This window comes from Amblyraja radiata, chromosome 2 (assembly GCF_010909765.2).
Source record: "Amblyraja radiata isolate CabotCenter1 chromosome 2, sAmbRad1.1.pri, whole genome shotgun sequence".
NCBI lineage: Eukaryota > Metazoa > Chordata > Chondrichthyes > Rajiformes > Rajidae > Amblyraja > Amblyraja radiata.
Genome location: NC_045957.1, coordinates 24703850 through 24726908, shown reverse-complemented (window position 1 = coordinate 24726908; position 23059 = coordinate 24703850). Strand labels below are relative to the sequence as shown.

Genomic DNA, 23059 nt, shown 5'->3' with positions numbered 1-23059 from the left:
CAGGCGTGATGCTTGGCATTCAGGCCAAAGAGTTCAATCTTGGTTTCATCAGACCAGAGAATCTTGTTTCTCATGGTCTGAGAGTCCTTTTCTCATGGTCTGAGGTGCCTTTTGGCAAACTCCAAGCAGGCTGTCATGTGCCTTTTACTGAGGAGTGGCTTCCGTCTGGCCACTCTACCATAAAGGCTTGATTGGTAGAGTGCTGCAGATATACTTGTCCTTCTGGAAAGTTCTCCCATCTCCACAGAAGAACTCTGGAGCTCTGTCAGAGTGACCATCGGGTTTCTTGGTCATCTCCCTGACCAAGGCCCTTCTACCCCGATTGCTCAGAACCTATACCATCTGGGCCGGCGGCCTTGCCGTTTTTTAGAGATCTAATAGACTCTTCAATATCTTTTACCGTTATTTCAGCTTCTAGTAATTCTCTGTCTTTTGAATCTAAACCTTCTAGATTGCATTTCTGTAAGAATGCTACTATTCCTACCGGATGTTCTAGTTTTGGCTGAGTAAAGATTTTGATAATATTGCAGAAATCTCTCATTTATATCCTTGGGCAGTGTTAATAATTCTCCCGAGTCTGATCTAATTTTGTGGATTGTTTTTTCCCCGTCCAATTTTCGAAGCTGACGTGCTAAGAGTTTTTGTGGTTTTGTCACTGAATTCGAAATGTAATTGTTTAGTATGCTGGTAGAGTTTTATTACTTGATCTGAGTATATTTAATTTAATTTATATTTCAATACAGCAAATTTATTGTGTTTTATCATAGATGGTACAGCCGCATTTTCTATGTCTAATTGCTTTATTTCCCTTTCCAGTATCTGTTGCTTAACCCGGTTCTCTTTATTATAAAATGCTTGGGAGGAAATTAATGCTCCTCAAGCAAATGCTTTAAATGTTTCCCAAAGAAAGGAGGCAGGTGTTCCAGGGTGGTCATTAGTCTCAAAAAATATATGAATCGGTTTAATAAGAAATTCCTGACATGTTTTTTTATGTACCGAATAAACAAACATGGCTGCGGTAGCTGGTCGTAGAGTTGGAAGGCAGGAGGAATCAGAGGGGGAACAGTGAGAGAGGATGTTGCTAAACTCTCGTCTTTTAAACCCAGACCCATTACCACAGGCACGTTTGTTTTCTCAGTACTTGTTATTATGAAGATGAGTCTTGACCTGAAACATCACCTAATCCTTCTCTCTAAAGATACTGCCTGTCCTGCTGAGTTGCGCCAGCATTTTGTGTCTATCTTTGCTTTTAAAAGTGAGATAGGGAGCAACATGTACCTGTTATAGATTGAAGAGCAAAACTGGTAGGATTAAGGAACTTTGATTGACGAGGGATGTTGAGGCTCTGGTTAGGAAAAAGGGGGTGTATGCCAGGTATAGGCAGCTGGGACAAAGCAAATCCCTCGAGGAATATAAGGGATGTGGGAGTACACATAAGAAGAAAATCAGGAAGGCAAAAAAAGGATCATGAGATATTCTTGGCATAAAAGGTAATGAGAATCTTAAGGGATTATATAAGTATATTGGGGTCTGTTTCCACCAATCTTCCCACCACAATGCACAAGAAGCGACAAGACAGACACCATTGTATGCAGATGCCGAGAAGTGTGTTCAGCTCTGGCTGAACAACTAATCATGTGTGTAGACTCGTTAAGAAGATATAAGGTCAGAGGAGTTCAAGGAAGAGATCAGTGATTCCTGAAACAAAGACATTCCAAAAGAGATGGGATTGAGGCAATTAAGCATGGATAACTCCCCGGGGTCTGACCAAATGTATCCTAGGACATCGTGAAAAGCAAAGGAAGAAATTGCCAGGGCCCTGGTGAGGTACCTGAAGTTTGGGTGTATGACAAATGTGGTACCTTATTTAAAGGATCTAAAGACAAACCAGAGAGCCTAACATCAGTCATTGGAAAGTTACTGTAGAGATTCTGAGCGACAGGATCTATCTGCTTTTGGAAAGACAAGGACTGATTAGGAATAGGCAACATGTCTTTGCGCGTGGGAAATCATGTCTCACAAATTTCTCCAAGGTTACAACAGGATCTAGATCAACTGGGAAAATGGCCAAAGGAATGGCAGATGTATTGTTGATTTGAACAAATGTGAAGATTTTGGGAAGTTAAATCAGGACAGGATATACACAGTTAATGGCAGGGCCCTGGGGAGTATCGCAAAACAGAGAACCCCTGACATATATCTCCCTGAAAGTGGCAACACAGACAGGATGGTGAAGTAGGCGTTTAGCACATTTGCATTCACTGGTCGGGTTATTGAGTACAAGAGTTAGAATATCATGTTACAGTGTACAAGACATTGGTGACAGTTACTTTGGAGCATTGTCTGCAGTTCTGGTTGCTGTACTAGAGGAAATATTTCATTAAGTGAGAAAGGTTGCAGGAAAAAAATTAGTAAGTTGCAAGACTGCCAATATCATGAAATGATTTCAAAACAAAGATTTTTTTATTTTTTTTAATCAGGGCTTTGCTTAGCCACAGATTGGTCAGGGAACAGAGGGGAAGTGGAGAATGGAAGATCATATGTTAGGACAAGTGCAACAGTATTTTCGATAACTCATTTATAGAGGGAGGCCAGATATATGTCTGCATTTTCTGACAACGTAGAATGGAGACATTTAGTCAAGCGAGTCTTTTCTGGCTTTCAGAATGATCCCATCAACGCATTTCTCTATTTATTTCATTGTAATCGATCCTGTCTCACATGCTCATTAATCCTACTACTACCCACGTGATCTCTGGGTTGTAAGGGGAAATCAAAGCACCCAATAGGAAACAATACAGTTTCAGGGAGTACGTGCAGACAGTAATAGAGGTTGTGTTTGGATCCAAGTTCCAACTTGGTACAACAGGGGTGTACAACAGCAGTTCTACTTCCTGCGCTACCTAGCCAAAAGTGCACTAGTACAGGTGCACAACCTTTTATCCGAAGATCCAAATAACGAAAACCTCCGAATAGCGGCCATTTTTTCGGTCCTTGAAGAAAGGTCCTTGAAAACGTTCACCAAGGGCGGCCCGCAGAGGTGACAGCGGAACCTCTGGTCGGTCCTCGAAGAAAGGGGAACTAAATCCCCATTCATAAAAGAGAAGGTGAGGGTATATTGCGCGGGAGGGTTAATAATTGACAATATGCTGCTGCCTGCCCGCTGAGTTAAAAAGTTCCCACGGTAGACTCACGATACACAGTGTATCGTGAGTCTTGCGTGGGAACTTTTTAACTCAGCGGGGCAGGCAGCAGCAGATTTTCGCTCCCTTCAGTTTCACCCCACCTACACCCCTCTGCTTCCCGGCCATGTGTGTGACCCCTTCCCTCCCCTCTCCAGCTCCCCGCCCATTGCACCGGCGCGGGGGCTTTGCACTGTCTTCACGTCGGCGATTGCAGCAGGACCAACGGGACACCGACCCCCATGCCCACCGCAAGCACGGAGATCCCAGAGACCCACAGCCAGCAGCAGCCCAGCCCCGTTCCAACTCCAGAGGAAAACTGCAAACTGGCCGGAGACGTCAGGACCACCAGAAGCCGTTCCCCGAGCTGCGCCCCCTCATCGGGACACCGACCCCCAGGCCCACTGCAAGCACGGAGATCCCAGAGACCCACAGCCAACAGCAGCCCAACCCAGCCCCGCTCCAACTACAGAGGAACACGTAGGGGCAGAAGCTGATGGTGTGCAAGGTACGTCTTGTTCTTGGGGTGACGGATGAGGGGGCGCAGCTCGGGCTGTGGGAAAACTGCCACTTGTCGCCGTAGCGGCCCATCGGGGAGCGGATTCCTCTGGAGTTGGAGGGGGAGAGGGATATTGTGCTATTTGATCGCCCCCTGCTACCCCAGGGACAGGGAGACACAGCGGCTTTTTAGACTGGTGGGCAATCACTTCCAAAGTTCTGCCCACACAGTCAGTACACCTCTCCTACACTGCATTTCATACAAACATTTATTCTGCAAGAAAAAACTACATTGAAGACTCAAACTCGCGACCGAGTTTACTGCCGGGATCAAGGCACAAACTCGCGACCTTGCGGATATGAGCCGAGCACTCTATCACTGAGCCAGCCTTTAAAATCTACGCAAAAAAATTTCCATTCCGAAGACCGACAAATTCTGAATTACGAAAAGTGTCTGGTCCCAAGGCTTTCGGATAAAAGGTTGTGCACCTGTATAACAAAGTCGTGAGATTAAAAAAAGGAACAGAAGAGAGTTTCAGTAACAGTTGTGCTGAAATGCAACTGAGATAGGGACAGACTATCTTAATATTGATGCAAAAATGCATTCCGAAACTCTTCTCACATCCAAGTGATACCAAAGTAATGACCCAACTGCTTTAAGCAGTTGCTCAGAAAATGGAGTTAATGGTTGGGTAACTCATTTTTGGCAGGTACAAAATAATTCGAGCCATTTTTGTTCATTCACCACTAAATCTCAAGGAAGGAAAATGGCAATTTAAAGACAGCAGAAGAGTCAAGAGAGCTGTGTATCCACTTATGTAGACATTTACACATTTTTTTAATAATGTCACTGAGAACCAGAGTGTAGATGAGAAATATGACGGAAAGATCCTGAGAGTTATCTGGGGTAACTGTGCAGGAACAGGAAATACGTTGCTGATGATACTTTAACTTAAGATTTGGTCAATATCAGACGAGTATAGTCTTACTGGCTGGACACCAATGCGCAAGCTTTGGAAAATGATATGCTTCATTGTATTAAGCAGAAAAGAAAACAGATTGCGATCGACAGATCATAAAATATGACTGTAGGAGCAATATTAATACAGTAGCTGATCTGAAATGCGATTAGAGAGTGAAATATCAGATGGTTTTATAGGAGGTATGATGATGAATAGAAAGGGAGGTTGGAGATGGGATGGTAGTTTCCAATAATGAAGTGGACCAAAGGTTTTTGTTTGAAAGAAAGGGAGGATGATAATGACAGATTGGGTTTAGAAAGTGGCAAGTAGAGATAACCTTTAACAGTATCAGTTATTTGGGCAAATTGGGTAAAAAACAGTTTAACTGAAATAGTGTTGAGGAGGCAGAAGGTGGGTCAAATGGATAAAAGTGAGCTTGGAGAGGTCATGCATAAAATAGGATTTAACAACGGCATTATATCCAGATAGAAAAAAAATTAAGTAGGCTATTAAGGAGCAAGTGTACTACTTCAAACATCCTTATTCACGTCACGATCACTATATGTTCAAACCAATATTTTTAAACATACCATTCCTATCAATTGCCACAGTTATAAATCTCAGATTTATTCATGACACTACATTATAATATATTTACACCTTATCCAGATGCTAATAGAAGGGAAAAAAACAACTTACCACCACACTTTAAATGAAGAAATAACACTGCTGAGTTGCAGATCCTTCTTTTGAACCACTTCACCAGCTATCGAACTTTCTAGAATGCATTGGACCTTAAAGCAAGTGAAACAATTCTACATTATTTAACACTGCCAAGACATCCACTCACTACCAAGCACAATAGAATACATTAGAAATCTGCATCTTTGTAATGGTTGCATTGTTCAACTGCGGAATCTGTAACAGGCCACTTTTCTGAATTGGAGGTACTGTTCCAATTCATTTAAAAAAAAGTCAGATTGTCCAATTGTACGAGTATGCCACATAACTAGGCGCAAGCCATATTAAAATTCAAATGTGAAACAAATGATTTTTTAAGGGAGTGATTGAAATTTTAAGTGAGTGATTAATGAAAAATATATCATTCAAAGTAAAGACATTTTTTCACAATTTAAAAACAATTTTGAATTGAAATTCATGGAACCTTTAAACAATAATTTAGAAACAGTTTCATAGACAGTATGATATGTAGGCTAATGAATAGGTTACTTACTAATACTGCATCTGGTAATAATTTCAAAGTTCAGTCTGTTCGATGCAGGATAAAACAAGATACATTCTAAACGATATTAGCATAGGCTATAGGATATTAGCTAGTTTTTACTTCAGTTTCTCTCATCTTTTAAAATAATCCCTTTTTACCAGTCTGTTTGTTCATAAAAAGTTCCTGAAGCATTCCACTGAGAATTTTTCCTGGCAACATGGCTGAAGTCTCTTAGTCAATCAATTCTATCAACATGATCAGCTGGTGATTAGTTTCATGATCACATGTGATATTTAGCTAGATTTTTGAATTGTAGTCACTGCTTTATTGTTCTTTGTGGCTGTTATGAAGAATAAAGCAGTGACTATTGGGTAGGATGAGAATGTACAAGACATGTTTAGTAAGAATACAGATGTAACTAAAGTGGGTGGTATCGTAGATGGCGAAGATGATTATCAGAAATTACAGCAGGATCTTGATCAGCTGGACAAATGAGCTGAGGAATGGCTTGTTGCCGGAAATTTGTAAATTGTAATGAAGATGAGTCTGAAGATGAACCCTCGAGCTCACATACTGGGGAAGCATGATAGGAAAAATTGCCAACAGGATGTTAGGAAGGTAATACATAGATGTGTCAATGTATTTAGCTTTCACAGCACAGCTTAATTATAATAGCTAAAATAGCTAAAACAACTATCTCCCCTCTTATCTATTGGGGGGAAGATAGTTGTTCGCAGTTCTGCTTAGATTCTTATCTGTTGCAACCCTGAGATTACAGGTGCTCTTTGTCACTGTACCCAGCAATTAACAGCCTTCTTTAATAAACTGACCATCAATTCTCCATACAGGGATACTGACATTTTTGGTACAAATGGGGAGAGTGGTATACTAAATAACAGGAAATATAAGGTTAAAGATAACTTTGGGGAAGGACAAACATGAAAGATTACAAAGACATTGATCAATGATGACATTTCAAAACCATTAACCAATAATATAAAAATGCTGTAGGTACTGTGAATCTTTGAAACACTTAGGGTTCTCTCAAAGTGTCTTTTTCAGTGACCACTGTTAAGGCCTTCAATAAACCAACATGTTTGATAGACTCCCCAAAGATCTACAAGCCGTTTTATTTTGTGTTTGTGCCTATCTGAGTACAACCAAATATAGTAGCAATGTTACAAAATTTTGAGATTTTAAAAATCAAGTCTGTAATTTATCCCATCAGATAAAGCATAAAAATAAGTTTAATTTGACACACTAATTCACTTTCATATCTCAAGTATTTAAAAAGTTATGGCCATTTTCATACTGGGAAATGAGCATCTTGTTCCCTATTGATTTTCTATGGACATAACAAAAAAGCTGTGATCGTGAACAGTCAAAAGCCCATAACTTTCTTAAAAATTAAGAGAACTGAATGAAATTTTCAGTTATCATAGATTGAAGCATTCTGAAACAAATATAAAATAATCTTACTTGGATGACCTGAAATTAAAGCATATAATTAGTTAGTTACCTAATTGTAGCTAATTTCAGACTTCAATTACTAGATCTAAACATCTATCCATTTCTTAATAAATGATTAACATTTTTAAATAGCCTAAATGTCCAAATAATATTCACAAATAATTCACAATAAAACATGATTTTTAAATCTCATTTACATTAATTTATAGGCCAAATGGAAGGAATTTAGTGTTCAATTGCTGCAAATTAAAGTCCATTTTAAATCAGCTTTCCAGTGGGTCCCTGTGGAACGCGCTGGTTTAGAACGTTCACATTGCGGTAGATTTGTGCCCTCAAATGCCGAGAAAAATACTGCGGGATATAATGGGGCCAAATTGAGCTACTCGCAATATTAAACTTTGTATAAAGGGTTCTTTAAAAGCCCTTTTTAATGTAAAAATATACAACCTAACTTCTGTGGTTTGCTTTATGGGACCCTGCGGTTGCTGGCTGTCGCGGGTTTAAAGATTGATTTTTAAACTACTATAACTATTATTCAAGGCCTTTAAAACTAATAATAGCTTTTGCGACGGGGTCTTCCAGTGATTCTTCGTTAATAATTAACTAGGCTGAACATTTTCGATTGGAACAGCTTAGAGAAAATCGCGTTTTAAACCCGCCCCCTCTAAACGGCGCCAAAATCGCGCACACCCACAACGGCAGATTTTCAACGACGCTTCAGGTAGGCTTTGCAACATACCTAAATATAGGGTACAGATATAGCACAAAATTCCCTCCTACAGGCTAATGGACTTTAATGCAGAAAAGTGTGAGATGTTGCATTTTGGGGAGTCAAACCAGGGCAGGACATTCACAGTGAATGTCAGGGTTCTGACGAGTGCTGTAGAGCAGTGATCTAGGAATGCATTTACATTGTTCCCTGAAAGTGGCATCACAAGTAGATAGGGTGGTCAAGGTTTTCAATATACTGGCCTTCATCTGTCAGAGTATCGAGTACTCTGGGATGTTATGTTACAGTTAGAGTATTGCTCAGTTTTACTTACCCTGCTATAGGAAGGACTTGCGCTGGAAAGAGTGCAGAGAAGATTTACAAGGATGTTGTCAGGACCTGAGGGCCTGAGCTATAAGAGGTTGAGCAGGTTAGGAATTTACTGCTTGGAGTCACAGGAGGCTGAGGGATAATCTTCTAGAGGAGTATAACATCACTAGAAGAATAGATGGGGTGAATGCACAACAGTCTTTCACCCAGAGTATGTGAAACAAGAACCAGAGGACATAGGTTTAAGGTGAGAGGGGAAAGATTTAATCAGACCCTGAGGGGTAGAGGAGGTAGTTGAGGAAGGTACTATAACAACATTTTAAAAAACATTTCTACAAGTACATGGATAGGAAAGCTTTAGAGGGACCTGCGCCAAATGCAGGCACATGGGGGGCATCTTGTAGTTTGTAGTTGGAACATCTTGGTTGGCATGGACAAGTTGGGCCAAAGGACCCGTTTCCATTCTCTATGGCTACAATTCAAAAAGCAATTAAATGGCTTTGAAATGTTTTCCAATTATTAAAGATGTGTAAAGAACAATGTAAATGTAATTTTCTGTTTTCCTGGTTAGAATCATAATATTTCCATAAAAAGCTGAACAACATTTTATAAAGGTCATCTTGATCAGCACTTTGTTCATTGGCTTAGTAGTTGTGGGCAGCAGCAACTGAGACTCACCCACGGAGAAAATAATTCAGAATATATGTGATCTCAACATGACAACAGGAACAAACATGTTGATTCTCACTCCTTTCAGGGATGTAGCAAGCTGGCTAGTATTGAAGTTTTCAGATTTAGGTACTAATTTCTCCAATTTCAGAATATGAATTATTTACATTAATGAGTACCTTCCACCAAAGATTTAGTTGCGGAATATCTTCTTAACTTAATATGGCGTTGTTATATGGGTAGACACCTGATATTTCACAAAATAATATTTAAAAACAAAAATGTTTAGCGACTCACTTGAATCTTTTCACATGGAGATTGAACGATTTTGTTTTTTCTTACACAAAGCAGCAATCAAATTATGGTTCAAAATCTTGCTCCATTCTATAGAACAGGACAACACAGGAGTAGTCCTTCAGCCCACAATGTTTGTACCAAACATGATGCATCGCTGAAGATAGACACAAAATGCTGGAGTAACTCAGCGGAATAGGCAGCATCTCTGGATAGAAGGAATTTCTTCTACCTAGAGATGCTCCCTGTCCCGCAAAGTTACTCAAGCACTTTGTGTCTATCTTCAGTTTAAACCAGCATCACCAGTTCCTTCCTACACATGATAATAATAATAATAATAAATTTATTTATGGGCTCCTTTCAAGAGTCTCAAGGACACCTTACAAAAATTTAGCAAGTAGAGGAAAAACATGTAAGCGGAATGAAATAAATAGTAGAGACATGACTAGTACACAAATTAAAGACAGAATTCAAAGACAGAATGACAGACATGATGCCTAGCTGTACTGATCTAATTTGCCTGCACGATCCATATCCCTCTTTAATGTGCCTATCTAAAAACAACTTAAACACGACTATCATATCTGCCTCCAATCCACTACCACTCCTGACAATACGTTCCACCACCCTCTGTGTAAATAAAATGTGCCCCCACATAACTAAATATAACTAAAATCTTCGTCTTGTTTGTGCCCACGATGTGTCTTTGTGTGTGTCAATCTGCCTAATTCCTATCTTCTTCCAAACGCTAGGCCACAGCCTTCCCATTTTCACACATCCTACTCACATTTTTCTTGTGGCGGCGATAAACATCTTCCCGTCGCATTTCCACCTATATTTCCGAAAATATCGACGATTCAAGTTTTTAAAAAAATGGTTCTCACACGCAGCCAGTGCCACAATGACATCACAATGGGCGTGGTATGGTAACCGCAGCCTTTTTTCCAGGAGGTTCCACTGATGATGTCACAATACACCTCACAGTGCACCAATCACAATGGGCTCAAGTGCCACAATTACATCACAATGGGATGTTGCCAACGGTAACGGCACCATGAGGTTCCTGCCCCTGTACCAATATCTGAAGGGGCTGCTCCTCAAGTTCTGGCTGCATTTTAGTCCCACGATCCTGGTGTTTGGACACATGGCAGGTAGTGGGGAGGGCCGATCGGGGGGGGGGGGGGGGGGGGGATCTACCTGTCGGTTTGCTCCTGTGCCTGGCCGAGATGCCCATTCGCGGGTCCAGACAGAGGGCAGTCGATGGTCACACCAGAGTCACTGCCTGCCCCTCTTCCGGGCCTACGTCCGTGCTCGCTTCTACCTGTAGAAGGAACATGCGGTGTCCACGGAGATGCTGAAGGCCTTCCGTCAACGCTGGTCGCCGCGGGGGGGGGGGGGAGAATGCTGAGTGCTGCCATAGGGGGATGGGGAGATGGAAACGGGAGGGGGAGGGAGAGGGGGAGGGGAGGGGGAGGGGGAAAAGCTTACTTTTGTATTTATTATTTTCTCGCCGTATTGCCTTATTGCCTTTTTAGTTACTTTCTGTTGTTTTTCTAAAAGCTTCCCAATCCTCCAGGTTCCCACTAATCTTTGCAACGTTATGTGCCTTCTCTTGTAGTTTTATGCTCTTTGACTTCCCTTGTCAGCCAGTCGCGTCATTCTCCCGTTCAAATCTTTCTTCCTCTTTGGACTGAAAAGATCCTGCAATTCTCTGAATTGTTCCTAGAAATTCCTGCTATTGCCTTTCTATCGTCATTCCTTCTGGTATCCATTTCCAATCACCTTGCCTCTGTAGTCACGTTTGCTCAAAAGAAATATAAACATATCCGATTTCACCCGTTTGCCTTGATGCTGCCAAAGTAAAGATGATTGAAAGCTTCAAAATTCTAAGAGTAAATATCACCAACAATTTGTCCTGGACAACCCATATTGAAGCAATGGCCAAGAAAACATACCAACGCCAATATTTCCTTAGGAAGTTAGGCTTAGGAAGTTTAGCATGTTCCAACAAATCTCACAAACTTCTACATATACGCCATAGACAGCATTTTATCGGGATGCATCATAGCATGGATTGGAAACAGTTCCATCCAAGACTGCAAGAAATTGCAGCCCAGACCATCACACAAATCAACCTCCCCTCCATTGACTCCATTTGCACCTCACATTGCCTCGGCAAGGCCACCAGCATAAAGATGAATCGCACCCTGGCCACTCTCTCTTCTCCCCTCTGCCATTGGGCAAAAGGTATAGAAGTGAAAATGTACGCCTCCGGATTCAGGGACAGTTTATTCCCAGCTGTTATCAGGCAACGGAACCATCCTATCAACAACTAGAGAGCAGTCCTGAACTAGTATCTACCTCGAACTATCTTTGATCAGACTTTACTGGAATTTATCGTGCACTAAAACGTTATTCCCTTCAACATGTATCTGTACATTGTGGATGGCTCGATTGTAATCATGTATTATCTTTCCATGACCGGTTAGCACGTAACAAAAGCTTTTTACTGTACATGACAATAACCTAAACTAAACGGTCTTCTCTGAATGAGCTGGTTCCAAATCCTTATGACCAAGTCATCGTGAATCCCATGCATCTTAATCTTCTGGAACAGAATTCTTTTATTAACCTATTTTTTTTTAATTTTGCAAATCTCAAAGTAGATTTGTTCCTCAAAATACTGACCAAGTTTGGTAAGCACATTGAATTGTTTCCCCAAAAATTATAAAATGAGACAGACACACTTATCTTCAGAAGGGGATAGATGTTCAGCTATATTGTTATTTATAAACTCAATAACTGTTTTCAGTGCATGAACATACTTAAGAACATGGGAAAATATTGCATAAACATACTTAAGAATCTGCAAAGTCTGAAGAAGGGTCTCGACTCCAAACGTCGCCTATTCCTTCTCTCCAGAGATGCTGCCTCACCCGCTGAGTTCCTCCAGCATTTTTATCGGGATGCATCATAGCATGGTTTGGAAACAGTTCCATCCAAGACTGCAAGAAATTGCAGTGAATTATGGATGCAGCCCAGTCCATCACACGAATCAACCTCCCTTCCATTGACTCCATTTGCACCTCACACTATCTCGGCAAGGCCACCGGCATAAAGATGAGTCGCACCCAATTGGCGTTGGTGTGTTTTCTTGCCGTGGACTTTCCATCGCGGAGTCTGGGATCCCTTGCCGGGGATCGTCAGAGAAGAGCTCCAACCGCCGGCCTTCGGCCTATAACATCGTGAAGCCGCGGTCTCCGGTAGGAAGTGGCCGATTCGGGACCTCCAAGAGTGTCCTTCCATCCCGACGTCGGAGTTTCGAGCATCCCGACGAGAGGGCCTGTACATCGGGCTGTATGTAGTGGAGACTGTGGAGGGTTCATGGTCCCGACCACGGATGAACAAAGGAGGATTGACTGAACGTTATTGCCTTTCACCACAGTGAAGAATGTTGATTCCACTGTGGTGGATGTTCATGTTATATTCTATTGTGTATTGTGCTCTTTTTGATTGTGTGGCTGCATGGTAAATCAAATTCCACTGTACCTTAATTGGTGCATGTGGCAATAAATGTGAACTTGAACTTGAACTTTTTGTCTACTTGGAAAAATAGCAGGATAAGGTCACTTGGCCCCTCAAACCTGCTACACTATTCAAATATCAAGGCTAATCTGCCCCATTCCTCATCTGTGCCAGTTCAGCATAACAAGAAGTTCAAACCATTGAGCAACGTCACAGATTAATTGGCCAATATTGACAATCAAATAGCTATCCACAGTAATTTCATTTCCAACACTTGGTCTGTAGCCAACAGTGCCCTGACGATTTAAGTACTTATCCACAGTAAGGATTAATCATCATAAAGATTAATCTGAAATTACCATAAATTTATCAAGGGTATGCAATATATTTTTCCAATAGGTACCTTAATCCTTCAAAAATTGAATCTGTCAGCAAAAATACATAGAGTTCGGTAGAGTCGCTGCCTTAAAGCGCCAGAGACCGGGTTCAATCCCGACCACAGGTGCTGTGGAGTTTGCACACTCTCCTGGAGTCCGGATGGGTTTTCTCCGGGTGCTCTGGTTTCCTCCCACATTCCAAAGACTTGCGGGTTTGTAGATTAATTGGATTCTGTAATGTTTCCCGAGGATGTAGGATAGAACTAGCTCATGCATGATCGTTGGTCAGTGTGGACACAGTGGGCCGAAGGGCCTTTCTCCACGCTGTATCTCCAAACAAACAAACCAACCATTTACATTTTCTTCCATGTCATTTATATATATCACATAACAGCAGCGTTCCAAGCACTGATCCCTGCATAACACCACTCATTAGGCCTCCAGCCAGAATAACAACTTTTACAACTACCCTGTTTTCTATGAGTATGCCAGTTATGAATCCAAAATACCACGTGACTGTGGATCCCATGCATCTCAATTATTCTGATTCAGCCCATCATGATAATCTCCACAAATGCCGTACTAAATTCCATGTAAATAACACCTAATGTCCTACCCTCAACAATCACCTTTGTCACCTCCTCAAAAAATGTAATCAGATTTGTAAGACATGACCTGTTCCAGACAAAGCCATGCTGATTGTCATAATTAGACCATATAGCAAGCTAAGCTTCATGGAAGCTATCAAATTGAGGCAAAGAAGTTGTGATATCTTGGGCTATATACAAATTAACAAAGAAGTGCACCAAGGTGGATACATCTGCAGGGTTTGCATCCTCAGAACATGTGGGCAGCTGGGGATGAATTTGCAGAGGTCTTTGCAAATATGTTTGCTTAAGCCACAGGTGAAGTTCTGGAAGATTGTGGGGTAGCTAATATATGCTATTTAAGAAAGGCAGCAAAGGGAAGCCAGGGAACTACAGGCTGATAGGAAAATAACTGGAGGGGTTTCTGAAGGACAGGACCTATCACCATTTGGATAGATAAGGCTGATTAAGGAAAGTAGATTTGTGCATGGGAAATTGTGTTTCAGAAATCTGTTACACATTTTGGAAGAGGTAACCTAGGGGATTGATGAGAGCAGTACAGTGGACGTTATCAACATGGACTTTAGCAAGGTCTTTGACTAAGATCCCGCATGGGCCACTAGGAGCGCTGCATTGATGGCAGCCTCTGCCAACAGTCTGTCCGTTTTTTCTATCTTTTTTAATTTTAGTTTGTCTTAACAGTCTGTTTGGAGGTTTCTTTAGTTTTTCTATGTGGGGAGGGGGGTAGGGTAAGGGGGAAACCGTTTCCCAGTCACTTCTTGGCGACGATGCGACTATTCTCCGAGTCGCATCCTCGCCCCCCTCCTTGTGGCCTACCAACTGGATTGGTGCGGCCTTTCCTACCGGGGACCGGACCAGAGTTTCAGCAGCGGCGGCACAGCGCTGGCTTCACCGCGGAGTGGGCGATGCCTTACCTGGATCGCCGTTTGAAGCACCAGAGTGTTGGGCCTGCAGCATCAACATCGCGGAGCTGTGGTTCGTAGAGCTCCCAGCGCTACCGGCGGCGCTGACTTCAACATCGCGGAGTCCTGGGATCCCTTTGCCGAGGGCCGCCAGCATGAATCTCCGCCCAGCGCGGCCTGTGGACTTCGAGAGCCGCGGACTCCGGTAGGAAGTGGCCAATTCGGAGGTCCAAGCCGCTGAGGTTGTCCTCCCGTTCCGACGTCGGAGTTCCATCATCCCGGCGAGCGGGCCTGAGCAGCGGGCAGCCCGTAGCGGCGACTGCGGAGGGCTCGGGTGGCCCCGACCATGTGTGAACATCAAGAACATCAGAGGAAGAGGACTGACTTTGGTGCCTTCCCGCACAGTGGGAAACTTTGATTCTGCTGTGTGGGGATGTTTTATGTTGGAGTTTATCATGTGTTGTGTTCTTTTTTAATTTGTATGGCTGTATGGTGACCACACATTTCACTGTACCAACTGGTACATGTGACAAATAAATGTATCTTGTAATAAAAAAAGGTGCAGCATAGTGTTAAGCTGGACTGAAAGGTTAAATAACATAGTAGTAGGCCCCCTTCGGTCATAACTGACCATGGGTGATGCATCCTAGTTTGCAGGTGATGTGTGGTTGGATGCAAGCCTGGGCGATGTCATATGGAGGACAGGCTGTTGCCCATGCAGCACCTCTCTCCACGTTGCTGATCGATCCAAAGGAACAGCAGGGGCATTACAGTTTGGCACCAGCGCCATCGCAGGAGCTGCCAGAGCAAGTTTGTAGACAACGACAAACTGCCTTAGGGGCTCCAACTCCGGATTTTCTGGAGGTATACTCCAGGAGCCTTTTCCATGACTGGATATGGCCACAAGGCAGTGGAGGTTTTAAATCAGAGTTTTCCCTCTCCTAGATGGACTGCCTTCCCAGGCTGACGAACCCCATCTGCCCGAGACTCATGGGGGCGGGAGCGTCTACCTTCCCGTAGGATTTCCATAGTAAATGATAGGGCCCTGGGACTGAAGTAGACAGAGGGATCTGGGAGTACAAGTAAATAGTTCCCAGAAAGTCATAGATAGGCAAGATGGTGAAGAAGGTATATGGCACACTGGCCTTCATTAGTTAGGGCATTAAGTACAATAGTTGAGGTTTTATGTTGCAGTTGTACAAGATGCTGGTGAGGCTGCACTTGGAGTATTGCTTACAGTTTTGGTTACCCAGCTTTAGGTAATATGTCATTAAGTTGAAAAGAGTGCAAATACGATCTACAAGAATGTTACCAGGACTTGTGGGCCTGGTAGGGAGAGGTTTGTGCGAGGATTTTATTCCTCGAAGTGCAGGAGATTGAAGGATAATCATATAGAAGTGTACAGAATCATGGGGGGGACGCGAGCCGAGAACGAGGACGCGAGCCGAGAACCGGGACGCGAGCCGAGAACCGGGACGCGAGCCGAGAAGGGGACACGAGCCGAGAAGGGGACACGAGCGGGCGGGCATCGACCAAGGGACTGCGAGTTGGGCCGCCGCAGTTTTCAGCTATGATCTTTGGTGTTCAGTCCAGGGCCCGAATTAATCTCCGGCTGCGTCTTTTGAATAACGGGGAGGAGGGAGGGTTGACGTCACTCGCAGTGCAAGGAAGAAGGCACGCAGACCCATTGTGATGTCATCAGCAAAGGACAGTCGTTTATAAATTCAAAGTTTTGTCAGATTTTTGAACATTTTCATTAATAGCTGGAGAAATAAAGCATTACATTTTCAGAAAAGGCAAATTTGGACTCCAGGTGAAAAATATCTACCGGAATATGTAAAATTTTTACCATTATCGCGTAGTTTTTTCACAAAGATGTGATTACACACAAACACACACACAAATAAATACACGTCCAAGATCTGAGTTTTGTAAGTTTAGAGATAGATATAGAATAGATAGATAGATGGATGGAGTTCTATAACTACTGGAGGTTGTTCAAAACTTGCCTTATAAAGTATTATTCCAAAGATGTGCCTTAGGTTTCTCAAGGGGGTAGAGAATTTACTCCAAAGTGCGCTTGGCTGCTTGGTGATTTTCCGTGCAAACAATTCAGACCAGGTACCTTGGTGTATTAATCCATAATTTTCAAGTGCAAAGCCACTTTTTTCTCAGTCACTGACAAGTTAACATTGTTTAAACAAAATAAGCTGGGGAGCGGCATTCAATATTTTCAGCAGCTGTTAATAATGAAATAGTTATTGTATGGCTGTGTGAAAAAACAAATTTCAGACCTCGGTCTGACAATAAAGTGTCATCGTATCATATGTTATTCAGAAAATACAACACAGCTTTATAAACACAGTGGCAGAATGGTAAAATTTCTGGACTTGTCTATGACTGGAAGTTACAAGTTCCAGCATAGCAGCTAGGAAAATTAAATTTAGGTAATTAAATAAATCTGGAAATAAGTGTCATTAATGATGACCTCTAAACACCCAAGTATCACAAACATCCTAATATTGGCGTCTCATTGGGAGCGGCGGGGGGGGGGGGAACCCTCCCATTTCTTTCCCTCGGTCAGACGCGCCACATGGCTTATTAATGACTGGCCTCTAAAATGACCCCGCAAAGTCTCAGCTCCAGGGTATACATGTTTATATTAATATCGCCATGAAAATAGATTTAGTTAAAGTACTAACCGCCCTACCCCCGTTTATTTTAAATAACTGCATCCTTGTCATTACTGATCCGTTACCAGGTGAAATAAAATAACCCATTAGAGGCGCCCAACTAAAAACGTGCTGGCATCCAAGTCATTGCCTCAATAGTTTGCTTAACACCTACCCACAGAACTAATGTTTTCATAAATTCGCTATCATCCGCTTTCCATTGGCACTTCACTCACTTTCTTTCCTCTCTGGATCTTCAGTAATTGTTCTTTCGACACCTGCACCGTCTTCGTCCAGCGGCTCCACCACATCCATGAGTGCCCACCGACACTTTCCTTCACCCACCACCCCCACGCGACAAAAATAAAACCACTTCAACCTCTGCAAACGTAAACTTTTTCACTTAAATTTCAATGGGAGCCCAAAAATAAATAAATAAATAAACCCAAAGGTCAATAAAGCCCCTAAAATCAGTTCCCGGCGGTTTTACGACAGAAATGCCGCCAAAATGTTGTCGGACGAGACCCCGCCGCCGGAGCGCTCGCTCGCTGCGCTTCTCCTGCCATTTTATCGTCCAACTGGCGCTCGAGCTCGAGCTCCGCCAGTGGGGTCAGAGCAAGAGCGCGCCGGGGTGGGCAAGGTGGCGGGGACGCGCCGGGGAGGGCAAAGTGGCGGGGACGGGCAAGGTGGCGGGGACGCGCCGGGGTGGGCAAGGTGGCGGGGACGGGCAAGGTGGCGGGGACGCGCCGGGGAGGGCAAGGTGGCGGGGACGCGCCGGGGAGGGCAAGGTGGCGGGGACGCGCCGGGGAGGTAAAAGGTGTCGGGGACGCGCCGGGGAGGTAAAAGGTGTCCGGGACGCGCCGGGGAGGGCAAGGTGTCGGGGACGCGCCCAGCTGCCCTCAGCAAGGAGGCAAGGTGTCGAGGACGCGCCAGGGGGCGGCAAGGTGTCGAGGACGCGCCAGGGGGCGGCAAGGTGTCGAGGCAAGGTGCCTCCCGGTAAGGGGACGAGGGCGCGCCGGTGACCGGATCCCCCACCTGCCTCGCCCACAACCTGCCCCAACACTCTTCCTGCCTGACCCACTTAAACTACCTCTCCACTTAACCCTGCCCAACCTCTTAATTTGCACCCCCTCTCAATCTGCCCTCAGATCAACTACCCAGCCCGTTTTACTGCCCCCACTCAACCTGCCCCACCCACACTCAACCTGCCCCACCCACACTCAACCTGCCCCACCCACACTCAACCTGCCCCACCCACACTCAACCTGCCCCACCCACACTCAACCTGCCCCATCCACACTCAACCTGCCCCCCCACCCACAACCTGCCCCCCACCCACACCCTGCCCCACCCACACACAACCTGCCCCACCCACACACAACCTGCCCCATCCACACTCAACCTGCTCCATCCACACTAAACCTGCCGCCCACACACAACCTGCCCAACCCACACACGACCTGCCCCACCCACACACGACCTGCCCCACCCACACACGACCTGCCCCACCCACACTCAACCTGCCCCATCCACACTCAACCTGCCCCATCCACACTCAACCTGCCCCCCCCACACACAACCTGCTCCACCCACACACAACCTGCCCCACCCACACACAACCTGCCCCATCCACACTCAACCTGCCCCACCCACACACAACCTGCCCCACCCACTCAACCTAACCTGCCCCTCCATTCAACCCGCTTTACTGCCGTTCCACTCAGGGCGTATGAGAGGGGGTGTGCACGGAGTACATCGTACCCGGGCCCGGGGTCCAAAAGGCGGCCCGTGAGCCAAAGGAGAGGGGTCGAGAATTTCGTGAAATCTCAGAAAATTTTTGCATATGTTTTGTGAAGACTAGGATTTACATTTTGTGTGACCCTACATAGTTTTATATGTCGTAATTCGTAGAAATTATGATCCATAATAAAGCGGGGAATTTTAACTAATGGGTGTGTGGTCGGGGTAACCTGATTAAAAGAGGAGGAAGCGGAAGGCTGTGGGCCGAGCATCAAAAATGTGTCTAGAAATAGGTTTTCGTGACCCAAGTCACCAAACTACATGAAATTTTCCACAGATTTAGATGAAATATAATTGAGAAGGAAGTCATAACTCGTCATTGCCAAAAGTTGCACATTAATTAATTAAACTAATTAGAAAATGAGATCGGGGAAATAAGCGCCATCTAGTGGCCAATGCCCGTATTACACCATGGGCAGCCTATTTCTGTGTTGCAGTCCATTCAAACTATATTATTATATCAATATAAAACCTGTTAATATGAATGTTATCATGTATAATTATATTATATAAAAATAATATGATGAATATAATTGTGAGTTTTTTTTAATGACACTGTCACAGAGGTCCTGTGCTGAACCAGCCTAATTAATGGGTTAGGGCAGTTCTTGTGGGTTCCTCCCTTTACTGAACCCCACTGACTGCCAGTGTGCAGAGTGGGGGTGACGGCCATAGTGGGACTGGGGCAGTGCCAGACAGGCATGTTCCAGTTGCTTTAATAGGAAATTAAATGAGACTGCAGCAGATGTCCCAGGTTTTAAGGGCTCATGAACCTGCCTAAATAAAGGGTCAGGACAGATCCTCTAGATTTCCCCATTTACTGAACCCCGCTGACTGCCAAAGTGGGGAGAGTGGGGGTAACGGCCATAGTGGGACTGGGGCAGTGCCAGATCTGTAAGAGACCTGTCTTATTTCTGATGTAAATGTCACATTCTGGCCAAGAATCGAATGCTCTGATATTTACTCGATGAATATTCATTTTAAGCTACAATGAGCTTATATTTATGTTATAGACCCCCCCCCCCCCCCCCCCGATGGTGCCTTTGAAAATGAGGGCTATTACCTTTGACCTAAAAGAACCCTAAAAGTGTTGCATTGTTTATCTCTAGTTTGTGTGTGTGTCTGTGTGTGCCTTTCAAACGTGTATCTGTGGATGTAAGTGTGTATGTACGTGTGGATGGATGCATGTGTGCATGTATGTTTGGATGTGTACATGTATGTGCGTGTGAATGGATGTGTGTGTGTGCGTGGATTTATGTGTGCATGTATGTGTGTGTTTGCATGCATGGAAGTGTGCGTATGGATGGATGTGTGTGTGTGGATGTGCGTATGTATGTGTGGATCGGTGGGTGGATTGTCGCAGTCATTCACCGGCACGCCATTATCATAAGTAATTCACTCATTGTTTAAATAATTTGACCAAATAAACAGTGAAATGATCCACATTAAAATAAAACTTTATATAATCATTTTTTCCCACAATTTATTTATTTTGTGTACTTTGAACATTTACAAATGATGCAATGCGCTGGTAGGACATGCCTGCGGTCGGTGTGCTCGACAGTTACTGTTTGTTGACTATGACTTGTCATGGATCGAAGCAGTCTCTTTGGGGCCGGCTCATCTGCTTCACCATCAGGAACTGCCTCTGGAGGTGATTCACCTGCTTCAGGGTTTTCAGCGTCTTGAACTCAATTGAAAGAGGAAAAAGAAAACAGAAAAGGAATGAAAAGTAAAATAAATCAACATCCTCAAATATATCTTTTCATTTTTCAAAGTAACATCATATGACCATAAGTAAAAAGATTTGTTGTTTGAGCTATCATTACCTTTCTTCCTTCTAGACTTTGCTATCGCTCGATTTATTGTTGTTATGTTGCAGAAGTGACGATAGCACTCTGCATGATAACCCGGGATACACTGCTGCCTCCTAATAATAGAAGATAATATGTGTCAGGGTGTATTTTACATCTTTTCATGTTTTATATTATGTAAGACAATATCGACATATCAATGAGGAAATTAAACAAGTATGCATGTCCAGGTAGATGGGATGGCAAGTCTGCAAATTATCAAATTAGTGTTCATTAAACACTAGGCCCCGCGGTCAGAGCACTTTTTCCCGGTAAGTTATCACAGACTGCTCCGAGATTAGCTGTTAAAGACTTATTACTCTACAACAAGCTGGCATTAGTGACAATGTTTAATTGACTGTGTTATGGATACATATAGTTTAGGCCCTCAACTTCATGAATGAGTGAATGCGTGAATGAATGAATGAATGAATTTATTCACATTATAAAAGGGTGCAATTAAATTAATTAAAGTCCATACAGATAGATTTTCATTAGTGACAATGTTTAATTGACTGTGTTATGGATACATATCGTTTAGGCCCTCAACTTCATGAGTGAATGCGTGAATGAATGAATGAATGAATGAATGAATGAATGAATGAATGAATGAATGAATGAATGAATGAATGAATGATTGAATGAATGAATGAATGAATGAATGAATGATTGAATGAATGAATGAATGAATGAATGAATTTATTCACATTATAAAAGGGTGCAATAAAATTAATTATACCCGAAATGTTTCCGTTTTTTCTCTAATTTAATAAAAAATGTGCAAGTCTTGTTCATGACGAGTTTCAGGGGTGATTTATATAATTTTTTTACACAATATGTGAAAGTTTCATGTAGTTTGGTGACTTGTGTCACGAAACAGTAGAATAAAGCTCCTCGGCCCACAGCCTACTAGTGCTGCGCCTGGAACTCTGGTGAGTTGACGCCTCTGGTCCGCTGGTGGCCGGTGGAGAGGCGAGGGTTGGCGGAGTCGCTGGTGGAGGCCCGTGGGGGGCTGTAGTAGAGATACGGGCAGCAGCATTGGTGGCTTTCTGAAGACGATGAAGGTCGGCAGCCGAGGTTGCGTTGGCCCCGCCCGGGGAGGTGATGAGAGTCGGCAGCCGTGGGCGGCAGTTTCTGTGGTCTGGGCCTGGGTTTGGCCGGGAAGGGGGTGGATGTTGTTGCTGCTCCTCGTGGTGGCCATCTCAGCCTCGTGGTGGTCGTGCAGGCGGCGCCGTGGTCCAACGGTGCAGCTCCGGGCCTGCGGGCGGTCAAGTCAAGGAATGTCGGTAGAGGGACCGGTCTGGAGTGGGTGTGAGTGGGTGGATTTGTGTGCGTGAGTGGGTGTGTGTGTGTGAGTGGGTGTGTGTGTGTGTGCGTGGGTGTGTGTGTGTGTGAGTGGGTGTGTGTGAGTGGGTGTGTGTGAGTGGGTGTGTGTGAGTGAGTGTGCGTGAGTGAGTGGGTGTGTGTGTGAATGGGTATGTGTGTGAGTGGATGTGTGTGAGTTGGTGGGTGAATGGGTGTGTGTGGGTGTGAGTGAGTGGGTGTGGGTGAGTGGTGCCAGACTTGACACTGGCCTTTTGAAAATTTATGTTTTAGTACCGACTTAATTCCAAGTGTCTGTTTGACACAGGGTGGGCATTATGGAGTTTTGTTTCACCTTGCAACTTAGCGTGGTAGCCTTTGGTCACCCCATAATAAGTCAACTCTATAGGATTTAGGCTTGGATAAAGATGAAAGGTAGCAGGAGGATTGTCTTTTTTATCCTTTTTTTAGATATAAATGTATCAATTATAAATCATCTGCAGGCTGCAAGGTGACTTGGATAGGCTGGGTGAGTGGGCAAATGCATGGCAGATGCAGTATAATGTGGATAAATGTGAGGTTATCCACTTTGGTGGCAAAAACAGGAAAGTAGACTATTATCTGAATGGTGGTCGATTAGGAAAGGGGGAGATGCAAAGAGACCTGGGTGTCATGGTACAC

The 23059-nt window shown here is 43.8% G+C and overlaps 1 protein-coding gene and 1 long non-coding RNA gene across 9 annotated transcripts in view; one reads left to right on the top strand and one right to left on the bottom strand.

The window, feature by feature from the left end:
- LOC116987449 (gap junction gamma-1 protein-like) overlaps positions 1-17952 on the bottom strand; it is a 99406-nt gene extending 81454 nt beyond the window's left edge. For 6 of the 8 annotated variants that reach the window (XM_033043524.1, XM_033043528.1, XM_033043532.1 and 3 more), the window contains exons 1-2: positions 17656-17952; positions 5342-5436 (exon numbers count right to left, since the gene is read on the bottom strand). The gene's annotated coding sequence lies outside the window, so the exon portion shown is untranslated. The remainder of the gene's footprint in view (positions 1-5341; positions 5437-17655) is intronic. The other 2 variants (XM_033043516.1, XM_033043539.1) reach the window with 1 other exon arrangement.
- On the top strand, positions 645-22404 carry LOC116987500. Its single transcript, XR_004415725.1, has 3 exons — positions 645-755; positions 4989-4993; positions 22393-22404. It is a non-coding gene; the product is annotated as an uncharacterized LOC116987500 (long non-coding RNA).
- The last annotated feature ends 655 nt before the right edge of the window (positions 22405-23059 follow it).